The 14,492-nt window shown below is 41.0% G+C and overlaps 1 pseudogene; it reads right to left on the reverse strand.

Moving 5' to 3' along the window:
* Positions 1 to 1,147: 1,147 nt before the first annotated feature.
* On the reverse strand, positions 1,148 to 4,052 carry LOC145128673 (putative serine/threonine-protein kinase-like protein CCR3 pseudogene; annotated as a pseudogene).
* Positions 4,053 to 14,492: the final 10,440 nt, after the last annotated feature.

Consider the following 14,492-nt stretch of genomic DNA (forward strand, 5'->3'; position numbering starts at 1 on the left):
CTAAATAGCCCTAAAGATTTACCAAGTGTTGTGACCATTTAAAAGTACAGAGTTGAAGACTTAAAGGTACAATAACCGACGATTTTCAAGAAGTTAATTTATATAACATTTTAATTTATTTTCAGATAATAGCATCAAGATATTATTATTTTTTAGAACGGTTTACACTGGCACCCATTTATACTACTCATAAATCTGCATGTTTCGTCCACAACATGATTTGAACCGTCAACCTTTATCTAGGGCTCATATTCGTCAATTCATGATACCGTTACCAAAGGCCCTTTGGTTAGCATCAAGTTATTTTCATTAAAAGATGTTTAGTTCTCCATTGATCTTTTATATATATATATATATTGCATTCCATGTCATATTTGCAATATTATTACGAATTTCTTGCATCTCATGGCTTGAATTTCAAGTGGATTAAATATGATTAGAGTATTTGTATTATTGTCACAATCTATTTTTAATAAAATAATTCCAGAAATAATAAGCATTTTGATATTCTTGGTTCACAAAAGGGTTAATTTGGGTCGGGTGGAAACAAATATGACCAAGATGAGTTGAGTACTCACACACATCGTACTCTACTAAAAAAACTACATATTTTGGTTCAAAGATGACTTAACCCTCAACCTGTGGATGAATAGCATCAATCCAACATCTAATGTTTTATGTCAAACTTTTTTATGCAAATAACACCCTACCATCACCATCACTGTCACCCCTCTACTCCGCTCATGTCATCTCACATAACCTCACCGTCTACTCTACTCAAGTACTCATATCATCCATTCGCCTCCTATTTGGCTTATTTCTAGAGAAGATGCATGTAAAGACCTAAAGACATCTTATCAATGAAATTTCTCAAGGAGTACATTAACCGAATACAAAGTACCAAATTTCGTTAAGTGAAGACCAAAATCTTAATGATAAGGGGATGGGTGATATGCGATGGATTTTGAATCGTAACAACACGTTGGAAAAGGAATTTAACAAAGTAGTAGTGAAGGTGAGGGTTGTATGGGAGGGAGTTGATTGTTGCAATAATAAAGAAAGTGAGTGAATAGGTGGTGCCTGGTTGAAATGCGAACTCTATGATAGTGTCATATTTATTGACATTATTAGCCAACCGTCTGCTCAATTTGATAAATAGGTCCACAATTTTGTTATTTCTATAATTAATCCCCTTCGTAATTATGATAATGACATGATTTGCTATACAAATAATACAAAATAATTAATGCGAAAACAAATAATGAAACGCGTCAAACTTCCACATCCACGTGACATCTACTTCTAGTCTTCTTTTTTGATTTTTTCGTAAAGAACCGGTCACGGTCAAATTGGAAGGAACTAAACCCTATCCGCCACGACCACCGCCGCCGCCGGTGATCAGAAAACTCGAATCGTGAAAAGAATAGCAATTGCATCCAAAATAATCTACAGTTTTTTTTTTTTTACAAATATACCCAGGTAAGGTAAATCACCCTCCCAAATATTCAAAAAATCAAAAACCCATAAAAAATTGAAAAAAAAAAAAAATCAATCGGAACCACTAGAGATGCTGCCATGGCTGTCACTGCATAATCCCAAAGCTCTCTCCAAATTCCCGACAATATCAGTCATACTCGGTCTGTAACTCCCCTCCGCATTCACACAGTGTAAAGCAGTATACGCCATCAGCTCCACCGCCTCCGCCTCATTCACCTCCGGCGGTCCCACCCTCTTATCCAATATCTTCGCAAGTTCTCCGGCCATAATTATCGGCACAGCATAATCCACCAAGCTTATCGGCGCACCACCGTTAACTTCACTGCTTTTGAAAATTGCTCTGCGGCCAGTCAAAAGCTCCAACAGTACAACGCCGAGACCGTACACGTCACTCTTCGCCGTCAGCACGTTGAGTCCGTAATATTCCGGATCGATGTAGCCGACGGTTCCGGCGGCTTTTGTCGGTCTGTACTCGCGATCGGAAACCGGGCCCATTAGAGATAACCCGAAATCAGAAACCCTAGCGACCCAATTTGAATCCAGCAAAATATTGGATGATTTGATGTCTCTGTGAATTATGGGAGGAACTGCGTAGTTATGAAGGTATTCGATACCTCTAGCAGCATCTAAAGCGATTCTGATTCTCATTTTCCATGAATTCAACAAGCTGTTACTCTTCTCGACGTTGTTCTTGTCGTGTAAATGATCATAAAGAGCTCCGTTTTTCATGTAATCATAAACTAAAAGCCTTTCTTCTCTTTCTTGGCAATACCCAACGAGTTTCACCAAGTGTTTGTGATGAAGTCTAGATAAGAAGACTAATTCCGAATCGAATGCGCTTTCTTTCTCTTGAAATTTCTTTATTTTGTCGCTTGTTTCACCTCTTTTAATGGCGACTTCACGCCCATCTAAGAGTTTGCCTCTGTACACGATGCCAAAACTCCCTGCACCGATTTTGTTCTCAAGGGCGAAATTGTTTGTGGCGAGAGCAAGATCAGCGAATGTGAATTCTTCTTCTTTGTCTGTTGCTTGTTTTGAAGATGTTCCGCTTCTTTGTCGCCGGAAACCTCTGGAGAATTGTCGCCGGATAGTTGATGATCTTGAGATTGGATTGTTAGTTGAAGGTCGAGGCGCATAGGGATTAGTGTTGGTGATTGTCGGTTGTACAGAGTTGTGAATCTTCTTGTTGCCGAAACAAACACCAGTCCATACACAGTAGATTATGGTGCAGATGCCGGCGACAGCTCCTACTGATCCAACAATGGCAAATGCCAGTAAACCTCTTGTCAACCGTTTTGAGCGTGGAGACCTTGGCGGATTAGTAGGTGGTGCCGGAATTGGTGGTGGTGGTGGTGCCGGAATTGGTGGAGCCCAAGTGGTTATATCACACGGCCTACATATGGATCCATAACCAGAACAAAGTTGTTCCGATTGGGGATATATGCCACAGATACAATCAGATTGAACACAAGGACCTGGAAGAATTCCTTTCAATGGAAGCTCAAAACCTAGGGGATTCGAATTACTTCTAACCCATCCTTCTCCCCAACAAATTACAGAGAAATTGTTAGTTGTTAACCCACAGGTAAAATCTAATCCAGCAACAATCGTTTCGAACGAAACCCTAGCTGTATCATTATCCAAAGCCCCTCCTCTTCCACCCCAACAAACTACAGAATTATCTAATCTTCGCAATGCGCAAGTATGATTCGCACCAAGTGCGAGGGAAGAAAACTCAAATGGTGAATGATCTGGTACATTAGTCTGATTGTAATCGTTATTACCTCTACAAATCAAAAAGCCAGTAGTGTTTACTCCACAGGCGTGGTCACCGCCGACGGCGATAGTTAACAGGCGAAAATTCGTAAAGTTACCTTGAATATTACTCGCCGACGCTGAATTGCTCCCAAAACAGATTATCTCGCTGGTGTTTGTGACACCGCAGGTGAACCCTAATCCCGACGAAATCGAGCGGAACTGATGATTTTGAGATGGAATCGCGGCGTTGCTCCTCCAACAATCAATGTTCTGATCACTACTATTCGTGATCGCACATATTTGAGAGTCGCCTATGGCTAAATTCCGTAAGAGTACTGTTTCATTGTAGTAAATACGTTTTGGAATTAAGCTAGAGTCCCAACAGACGAGTGTGGATCCGCCGGACCTTACGCCGCAGAATACATCACGACCGCCGGCGATGGACTCGAAGGAGATGTTATAGAAGGCGTTGAAGACCGTCCCGTTACGCCAGCATTGAATTCGTTGACTCGGTTGACCAGCGACGATGCCACAGACGATGGGAGTCGCGCCGCCGTAGGTTACAGAGACGGTGGTAGCGGAACCACCGAGCGCATTGACTAATGAGATGACGGATGATAAAAGTGCCGCAACAAAAATGACGGCGTTCAAGAGTGTCGTCATCTAAGGTTGTGAGCGTCGCCGGCGGTGATGTTTTTCATCGGGAATATAACCGGAAATTTTGTGAGAGAGAGAGAATGAGACGACGAATTTTAAGCGTGAAAAAACTGTTGGGTAGCAGAATGTATAAAGGGCGGGGTTATGCAAGCGAAACATGCTGTTACGGTGTTACCTAAGAAAGTGGCGTCTGGCCTATAATAAAATGACACGTGTAGGTCTTTATTCAAGTAACCATACCTTTTATTTATATACTAGGTGGCAAGTTTGACCAATACCTTTTTCAGTGAAATGAGATTAGTAAATTGCATTATTAGTCCTTTAACTTATGCTCGACTTACAGGAATAGTCAGCAACGTTTTTCTTTTGTGTGTTGACCGTTCAAAACTCGACAATATTATATCAATTCAGTCCATGTTTAAAATAACGTTATACAACTATGAGTACGAAAAGATTTCATTGGTGAACATTTAACAATAATCTGATTAAGCGGTGATATAGTTAGTTTTTTATTTCGTCTTATATTTCTCCTGATTTGGGTCTTAACTTCATACTTTTTTGATGTTTGGAAAACTTTAACAAGATTTTAATCAGTATCTTAAGATTTAATTCTAAACAAAAAGATATTGTTTTTATATAATTTTACATCTAAAAGATTAAATATATTTATACTCAACAATTCTTTACAAATAAAATCTACAATATCCAAGTTAGGGTTATAGGCTTCTAGCTACAAGATTCTAACAAGCGCTAGTTTTGTCAAACATACCCAATATGTTTGGCAATGAGCTTTTAACTTTTAATATAATCTTGAATTAAAGAGTACAACTTTTTTTACATTAAAAAAACTACTTTAAGTAAATTTTGGAGCTTTAAATTTTGAAGCACTGTTACTGTTATATAATAGAATGTTTCATTAATAAATAGTGAGGTTAAACTTCATATAAATAGGGATACATACCCTAAAGGGTTTGGGCCTAAACCCTAATCACAACCTCTATTGATATGTACTTGATCCGGTACAGCATTGTTCATTTGGGTTCTAACACTCTGGACAATTTGATAGGATGAATATTTGAGAAATAGGTTATTTGTGATTTATTAATATATTATAAGTATAATATATTAATTGAGAAATCATATTATTTAATTAGTATTGATCAATAATTAATTTGGAATTAATTTAGTGATCAAAAGAGACTAATTAAATTAACGGGGACTGATTGTGTAAACCAGTGATACATATGGTTTGGGCTATTGATCCAGGATGGACTAAACTTATGTGAAAGTCCATGAAATATTAGTCCATATGAATTATGGATCATAAGCCTAAGTGTAAGAATTAGGGTTTGCTTATGGCTCTTGGAATTCTACACTATATATGTATTCCTCAAAATCCAAAATCGTGTGCGAAGTGTTCTTAGAAGCCAAAAAAAGATTTTGTATCTCCAAACCTCTCTCTCAAAGTCCTCCTCTTGTTCTTGGTTTGTTTTAAGACATTTGAGGCATCACACTTGAGGTGTTAGGCTCTTGAAAGACCAATTCCTACAAGCTACAACAAAGAAGTAATCTTCTAACTTACTATTATGATTCATATGTCAAATTGTATGCTAGTTGTAGGTTTCAAGCTTTGGAAAATTTTGTTGCATGTATAACTAGAGAAAAATTAGATCCAAAGCTATTAGGGTTGTATGTGCACCATATGAGTGTTATAGTACCTAAAACCCAACAGTGGTATCAGAGCCAGGTTGGTTTTCTATTATATAGATGCATAGCTAATTGTTCAAAGTTGGAAAGGTCGAAAAAACTGCACTCTGACAGGAGGACTCGACGAGTCCATACATGAACTCGTCGAGTCCATGCTCATAAGTGATGAACTCATCGAGTCCATTATCCGACTCGACAAGTTTGATCATCTGTTGGCAGTTTTTCGGGTTTTTTGGCCTCAATTGGATTAGAATCATTACCACAAACTGTTTTGTATCATAAAAATTGTTTTTCTGATATGGTAGTGATTATTCTCATTCAATTAAAAGATAAATTATCAAAATTTAAGATAATTACTAGTTTATAAGATAAAGCTAATTATTTGTAATTTTTTATTTGAAATTATCTTACTACAAGAATTGTATTATGATCAATATGGTAAACGATAAAAATGGTTATTTTATAAGTTTATAATTTGATCTAAATGTTTTTAATGAGTTACAAGTTTTGTCATCAAATTTGGAACTCAAAAAGTTTTTTAAGGAGTTACAAATTTTGTCATCAAATTTGGAACTCAAAAGTTTTTTTTTAAGGAGTTACAAATAAATATTAGTTAAATTGATCTTAATGTTTTTGAAGAGTTTCATAAGTTATGGAATTTGAAAAATCTCATCTTCATAAAATAAATTAACTCATTAAGTTATGAAGTTCAAAAGTTTTCAAGAATTACAAAATTTGCCCTCAAGTTTTAAAATTTGAAAAGTCTCAGTTAAGAAACATTGAATTCATAGAAACACTAGGAATTTGAAAAGTTTCAAAAATGTAACTCATGGGTTCATAACTTAAAATTAATTAAATAATTTTAATTTGATTTAGCATCTTGATGTTTTTGAATAGTTCAATTAACTCTTATGGACTTTATTAATAGTTAATTAAATGTTTAATTAAAAGAGTATTATAAATCCATAATCATATGGTTTAAGTTTAATTAAATTAAGAGTATAATTTATTAATAGATTAAACCATCAAGTATTTTAAAAGTTTAAAATACACCATTATACTCTATAAAATTAAAAGTCTAATTTGTTATATATGTATAAGTTAAAAGTCAGTCTTACCGTTGGTAGGCCTTATTTACGAAGTTGGTCTATAAGGGGTGTTTAAGGAAGCGACCTATAAAATGACCGACATTGGGTATACACTCTTACCCACCGCACTTTTGACCAGTAGAGGGTCGTTAGCCGAACGGGTTTGACATGACATTTAAATCCTCATTAAAAGTATAATGAAATACTAAGTAACTAAACACTTATAAATTCTCAAATTTTAGTTACTTAGGAAAAATGTGAATTGATGCTAACCCATGAAATTGCACTTTGCACCTTTGTAAGTCGTTAGTGGAGCGTGTGTGGTTAACCGACACACTAATTTGGGACTAACAATGTGTGACAAAGGGTAGCTTGATGTTAATCATGGATCAATGGAGCGTGTGTGGTTAACCGGCACATTGATTAGGTGATTTGTAACATTAAGTGTACCAAGCCAATTTGCATGGTTATTCACACCTTGTTTGTGATCCTCGGCATCCTAGTCACAAACTTGAAGGGCATAATCGAGATTTAAACATGCCATTGAAATGTTCAATGAATCTCAAAGAATCTAGGAATTTCAATTCATTTAAAACCTAAAATTCATTTTCGTTTTTCATGGTGGAAATTGGTAAATCGTCATTTACCTACCTTCAAATATTTTGCAATTGGATTACGACATCCCTCTTCCGGATTGTAAAATATTGTGTTGGGTCCTAGCCTTAATATTTCATTTTTGGTGTTATATTAAGGACTTAAATCAACTAACTTGAATTTCTCCCTTATAGATGTCTAGTTCTGACAACTATGGTCTTCCCGAATCTTTTGGAAAAGGCTTTCCTTATGAAGATGATGTCCCACGATTGGATCGTGGAAATGGATATCATGTTTCACTTCCTCCACCTCCTCCAATAATTCTCCCTAACCCACATGTTCAAAGACTTGAAAAGTTCAAGGTCACTCAAACCCTATTGGCAAGCAAACACTAAGATGGAAGGTCTGTGTGTGTACTTGTCTTGGAGATGAAGTCACACATTGACAGGCTGGGAATGTTAGGAATCATTGTCTCGAGGAAGTAGACTGTTGACTTGGTTCTTCAGTCACTTCCTAAGTCATATAGTGAGTTCATAAAAGATTACTATATGACAGACCGCGACATGTCCCTTATCGATCTTACGTATTTGCAAATTGCTGCTGAATCAACAATGATTTGGCGCACTGGTAAATAAAATTTTATTGGAAGATCTACTTCCCAAACTTCCATGGACAATGACAATGGAAACATTGGAAGTCCAGAAAATATTTCTCTTTCCAAGGGAAAGGGAAAGGCTAAGTTTGAGATTGTCCCATGTACCATTCTGAAAGAGTCTGTTTGCTTCTATTGCCAAAAGAAGGGGCATTGATTGCGAAGCTGTCGTATCTACCTGAAGGACCACAAGGATGGTAAAGTCAAAATGTTTGACTCTACTTCAGGTAAATCCACTATCTAACTCTATTAAGTTCCTATTTGTATATTCTTAATACATGATGTGATAAGATTACATTTTGATGTTTTGTAGGATCGAAGAAAAGAAAGGAAGCTTAAATGAAGAGTAAGCAGAGTCTAATCGCGAAGAGATGGATTTCGATCGCATGGTTCGATGATCAGATTTTTGTGCTGCTACTTAGGAGTTATGATAGATTGCTTAGAAATATTTAGAAACATAGTTTTCATATGTACTTGCATTGTAAGGAAAAGTTTTCCGCATTTTGTAAATAAAGAATTTTTTTTTATTTTATCTTGTTTTATATTTCCTTGCAATGGCATTTGTGAAAATTGATGTTTGTATGTTTCTATTTTTAGCAATATGGATTTGATTCTTTCGTTTGTGGTAGTGTCTAAATTTACCAAATAAGGAAAGATTCTCATCACCAAATTTCAATTGGACAAAAACTTGGACTCATGCAACTCGTATTGTGTGATTAATGAGAACCTTCATCTTTGGGAAATTAAGACTAATTCTTTGTTCACATGTATATGTAAGTCAAGTGAATGACTAGGGGATCGGGTGCACATAGCTGTGCACTGGTCAAGTCCACCACAAAGAACAATAAGACTATTTGTCATGATTTATTAAAGTTTAGTAAATATGGTTATGTTTACAAGTTTAAGTGTAATTCAGAAACATTGAAAAAGTTTCAAGGTATAGTAGAACGAATAAGAAGAATCAAATTAGACAGAAAGACAAAAGTTTCTCCAATCTGAAAGGAAAGGAGACTACTTTAGTATCGTGTTATATGATCATCTTAATGATTATGAAAACCATATCACAATTGATCCTCTAAGGACACCTTAGTGCACTTGTATGGCTAAGAAGAGGAATCGGGAATAGTTGAAATGGTTAAATCAATTAAGGTGAGTCATACTTTGTTCCAAAATCGAGTCTTAGAGTCATTCTCCAAGATTGTAACTTGAGTGACATATCTTAAGTAGGTTTATATGTAACATCCAAAAATTTTACGCCAAATTTAAACTTTTCAAGCATAAATAAAACCCAATAGTAGTGTTTACAAAAATGTTTTCAATTCATTATTCAATCAGGGTGTCCCAAAAGCCAGATCATAAGGATGAGGAGCGGTACGGTCACGCATTCGCCTTGCCATGAACTCCTGAAGTACCTGAAACAATAAACTGAAAACTGTAAGCCCGAGGGCTTAGTGAGCTACCCCCAAAATACCAATACCACACTGATAATATCATATCCGTAATAACCAATCAATCAACATGCATACTGGGCCATCGGCCTGACTGGACCGCCCTACAGGGCCTACAGTCCAACTGAATCTATACCGAGCCTTCGACATGACTGGACCGCCACGTGGGCCTACAGTCTTCCCGGACCGCTCATAGGGTGTGTTGGCCTTCAGCACAAAGTAGGACCGCCTCAACCCAAACAACAAGCAAATAACCATGTGCGCATAACTAACATTTACTGGCATATACAAACATCGAACATATCTATCTCACTGATTACCAAACATAGCAATCTCTCATAACTAGAGCACTGACCTAGCAGGTCACTAACATATCAATCCCTACGGATCATAAGATCATAACATACTGTCTATCCTGATTCTGATCTAACAGATCATATCCACATGTAGCATACCATAACAATAACAACTAAAAAGTCGGCCTTGGTGCCTTAGACCCTATCGATATAGTGAGGATAACTTACCTTGCAGATGTCGACTCGGTAGATAAACTTCAACCCTTGGATCACTGCCACAAACTCCACCACCTATTACCATAGTATAATCATACCCATAAGTTCTCAACCCTTCAAGGTACCCCATAAGCCAACTAATCAAACCCTGGTTAAAGTCAAAGTCATCAGTCAAGGTCAACAATCCATGTTGACCTTGACTCACCGAGTACCCCCGACTACTCGCCGAGTTCCTTGAAGTACTAACCCACTCGCCGAGTCACCTGAGTGACTCGTCGAGTTCCTTTGGGTTACGATCGAGACCCTAAGGCCACTCGTCGAGCTTCCTTCTTGCAACTCGACAGTTACCCACGCATACATAATTTGGGGCAACCTCATCCGACTCGCCGAGTTTTTCATACACTCGTCGAGTCTACGACAATCTTCATCGGACTCGCCGAGTTGTTCTTCCAACTCGCCGAGTTCATGCCTATCTTCATGTGACTCGCCGAGCCGACCATGCGACTCGTTGAGTCCCTTCAGTCCTTTTTGCCATACAGACTCATTCGAGCCATGCATCGGCTCCAAACTACAGATCCAAGCTTCTAAGGCATGCTTTTCATGTAAAGTTGCAAACTTTACGTGCATGCATAGCTACAAAGGCTCTTAATGTCAAATCCAAGCTCACAATGGGAGTTTCACACTCAAAGAGGCTTCATACATGACCAAATTCGGAGCTTTATGGCTCTGGAACTCAAGAAGGGTACAGATCTGAAGTTACAACTTTAGATCTAGCTCATATCCCACATTACCATCTCAACCAAACCATAAAAACCCTAGATCTCAACCAAAAGTGGTCTAGAAAGAAAAAGGAGAAAAGGTGACGACTTGATACCTCCAAATGATGCTATCTGAGGTAGATTTCTGATTTCCCACACTTCCTTGCTCCTAGCCTTTTGTTCTCCAAGCTCTTCTTCTCCAAAGATCTCCTCCCCAAAGCTTTAGACACACAAGAATGAAGCACCACACGAATTAGGGTTTTTAGGGCTCTTAAAGGAGTGCAAAGAGGCCAAAGGAGGCTTATGTTTCCTTAAATAGGGTGCAAAACCCCGGGATTTAGGGTTTCATCTGCCAACTCCTACTCGTCGAGTCCCTTTATGGACTCGGCGAGTAGGCCACTAAACACGCGTACCAAGCCCGTTGCTACTCGACGAGTAGGGCAACCAACTCGTCGAGTAGGCCTTGAAACCAATTAAATTCTTATTTAGACAATACCTGAGAATCGGGGCGTTACAATTCTCCCCTACTTGAACTAGACTTCGCCCTCGAAGTCCGCTGGAATAAACAACGCCGGGTAATGCTCCCGCATTTTCGCCTCCGACTCCCACGTCCACTCGGATCCTCTCCGATGCTCCCACTGCACTTTTACCAAAGGTATTTCTTTGTTCCGCAAAATCTTCTTCTTCCTTTCCAAGATGGCTACAGGCCTCTCCACGTAATTCAGGCGCTCATCGACCTGTATATCATCCAGCGATACTACTGCCTCCTGATCCATAATACACTTCCGCAATTGCGAAACATGGAACGTGCTATGAATTCGGCTGAGCTCCTCAGGTAACTCTAGCCTATAAGCCACTCTGCCAACCCTGGCAATAATCCTGAATGGCCCAATATAACGGGGACCCAATTTTCCCCTTTTCCTGAAGCGGATCACACCCTTCCAGGGCGAGACCTTCAGAAGTACCATGTCACCAACCTGAAACTCTAAATCCGATCGGCGTCTATTAGCGTAACTCTTTGCCAACTCTGAGCGGTCTGCAGTCGCTGTCTGATCTGCTGGATCTTTTCGGTATTCTGCAAGACTACCTCCATCCGACCCATCACTTTGTGTCCAACTTCACCCCAACAGACCGGGGTTCTACATCTCCGACCATACAACAGCTTAAAAGGCGCGGCGCCAATACTGGAATGATAGCTGTTGTTGTAGGTGAACTCTGCCGGCGGTAGGTGAGAATCCCAGCTCCCACCAAAATCAATAACACACGCCCTCAACATATCATCGAGGGTCTAAATGGTCCGCTCGTTCTGGCCGTCGGTCTGCGGATGGAAGGCTGTACTAAAGTGCAGCCGCGTACCCAGTTCCTCGTGGAACTTCTGCCAAAAACGGGAAGTAAACCTGACATCCCGATCGGAGACAATGGAGACTGGAACCCCATGGCGAGAGGCAATCTCGCTGACGTACATATCAGCCAATCTCTCGGCCGACGAACTCTCCCGTATGGCCAAGAAATGGGCACTCTTGGTCAATCGATCCACGATGACCCATACAACATCAAGCCCCTTCGCCGTTCTCGACAACTTGGTAATAAAGTCCATCGTGATCTGTTCCCATTTCCACATGGGAATCTCCAGGGGCTGCAGTTTACCATGCGGCCTCTGATGCTCGGCCTTGACCATCCTACAGGTCAAGCACCTCTCGACGTACCAAGCGATTTCTCGCTTCATGCACGGCCACCAGTAGCTCAAACTCAAATCCCGGTACATCTTGGTGGCCCTCGGGTGTATAGAAAAGTGAGACTTATGAGCCTCCTCCATCACTGTCTGTCGGACCCCTCCGGACATCGGAACCCAAACCCGACCGTGTCGGGTCAATAATCTGCGGCTATCCTGATCAAACTGGGCGTTCTCGCCCTTAATCCGCTCCATCTTCCAGTTCTCTGGTCTCATGCCCTCGACCTGAGCATCCCTAATCAAGCTCACAAGTGGGGAATCCACCGCTATCCTCATACACCTTGCCGGGGTAGAGGACCCAGCTGACTTGCGGCTCAAAGCGTCCGCAACCACATTCGCTTTACCAGGATGGTAAAGGATCTCACAATCATAGTCCTTGACTACATCCAGCCACCTGCGCTGCCTCATATTCAGGTTCGGCTGATCCATGATGTGCCTCAAACTCTTGTGATCCGTGTATATAGTACATCGGACCCCGTACAGGTAATGCCTCCAAATCTTGAGAGCGAATACCACCGCTCCCAACTCAAGATCGTGCGTAGGGTATCTCGTCTCATGCGGCTTCAGCTGCCGCGATGCATAGGCTATCACTCGTCCCCTCTGCATGAGGACCGCCCCCAGACCTGTGATGGACGCATCATAAAATACTACGAAATCCTCGACTCCCTCGGGGAGCGTCAACACTGGCGCCTCACATAAACATTGTCGGAGGGTCTCAAACGCCCTCTGCTGCTCAGGGCCCCACCGGAAATCCACCCCTTTCCTCGTTAGAAGAGTGAGGGGTACTGCAATCTTGGAGAAATCTCGAATAAATCTCCGGTAGTACCCTGCTAAACCCAAGAAACTCCTAATGTCGGAGGGAGATTTAGGAATCTCCCACTGCATAACCGCCTCGACTTTGGTCGGGTCGACCAAAATCCCTTCCTGGTTAACGAGATGTCCGAGGAACTGGACCTCTCGTAACCAAAACTCACACTTCGAGAACTTGGCATACAGCCGTTCTCGTCGCAGAACCTCCAGCAGCTCCCTGAGGTGCTCCTCGTGCTGCTCTCGGGTCTTGGAATACACCAAGATATCATCTATGAACACAATGACCGAGCGATCGAGCATCGGTCTGCAGACCCGATTCATCAAATCCATGAATACTGCCGGCGCATTGGTGAGCGCAACGGCATCACCACGAACTCGTAATGACCATAGCGAGTCCGAAATGCGGTCTTCTCCACGTCTTCCTCCCTCACCCTGACCTGGTGATACCCGGATCTCAAGTCGATCTTGGAAAACCAAGATGCACCCTGCAGCTGATCGAAAAGATCATCTATCCTTGGGAGTGGATAACGGTTCTTCACCGTTAGCTTGTTCAACTCCCTATATTCAATGCACATCCTGTGCGAACCGTCCTTCTTCCTGACGAAGAGGATTGGTGCTCCCCATGGGGAACTACTCGGACGAATAAACTGCTTACCCAGCAGCTCCTGCAACTGAGATGACAACTCCTGCATCTCTGGCGGTGCCAGTCGGTACGGCGCCTTAGCGATAGGGGCCGCACCCGGCACCAGATCAATCCTGAACTCCACCTGCCTCTCAGGAGGCACTCCAGGTAACTCCTCTGGAAACACGTCAGCAAACTCTCTAACCACCGGGACCTCTGAAACTGAAGTCTGATCCATGACCCGCGTGTCCACCACACACGCTAAATAACCTGCACATCCGTGCTGAATATACTGCCGAGCCCTGGCGGCCGAACAAAACCCTGATCCTACTCTGGTGCCCTCACCATATACCACCAGTTCTCCCCCACTTGGGGTTCGAACTACAACTCGCTGTCCCTCACAGTCGATCATGGCGCCAAACCGGCTGAGTCAATCCATCCCTACGATCACACATACTTCCCCCATGGGAATAGGAATCAAATCTATCAGAAATGATATCCCGAAAATCTCCAGCTCGCATCCCCGGTAAACCAAGGAAGCAGAAATCCCGTGCTCGTTAGCGATCGAAACTCGCAACGGACACTCAAGCTCATCTACCGACACACTGAACTCTCTACTGAAAGTCTGAGATACAAACAACCGACTCGCCCCCGAGT

Source organism: Lactuca virosa, chromosome 8, assembly GCF_052849685.1.
Source record: "Lactuca virosa cultivar CGN04683 chromosome 8, Lactuca_virosa_CGN04683_v6, whole genome shotgun sequence".
Lineage (NCBI taxonomy): Eukaryota > Viridiplantae > Streptophyta > Magnoliopsida > Asterales > Asteraceae > Lactuca > Lactuca virosa.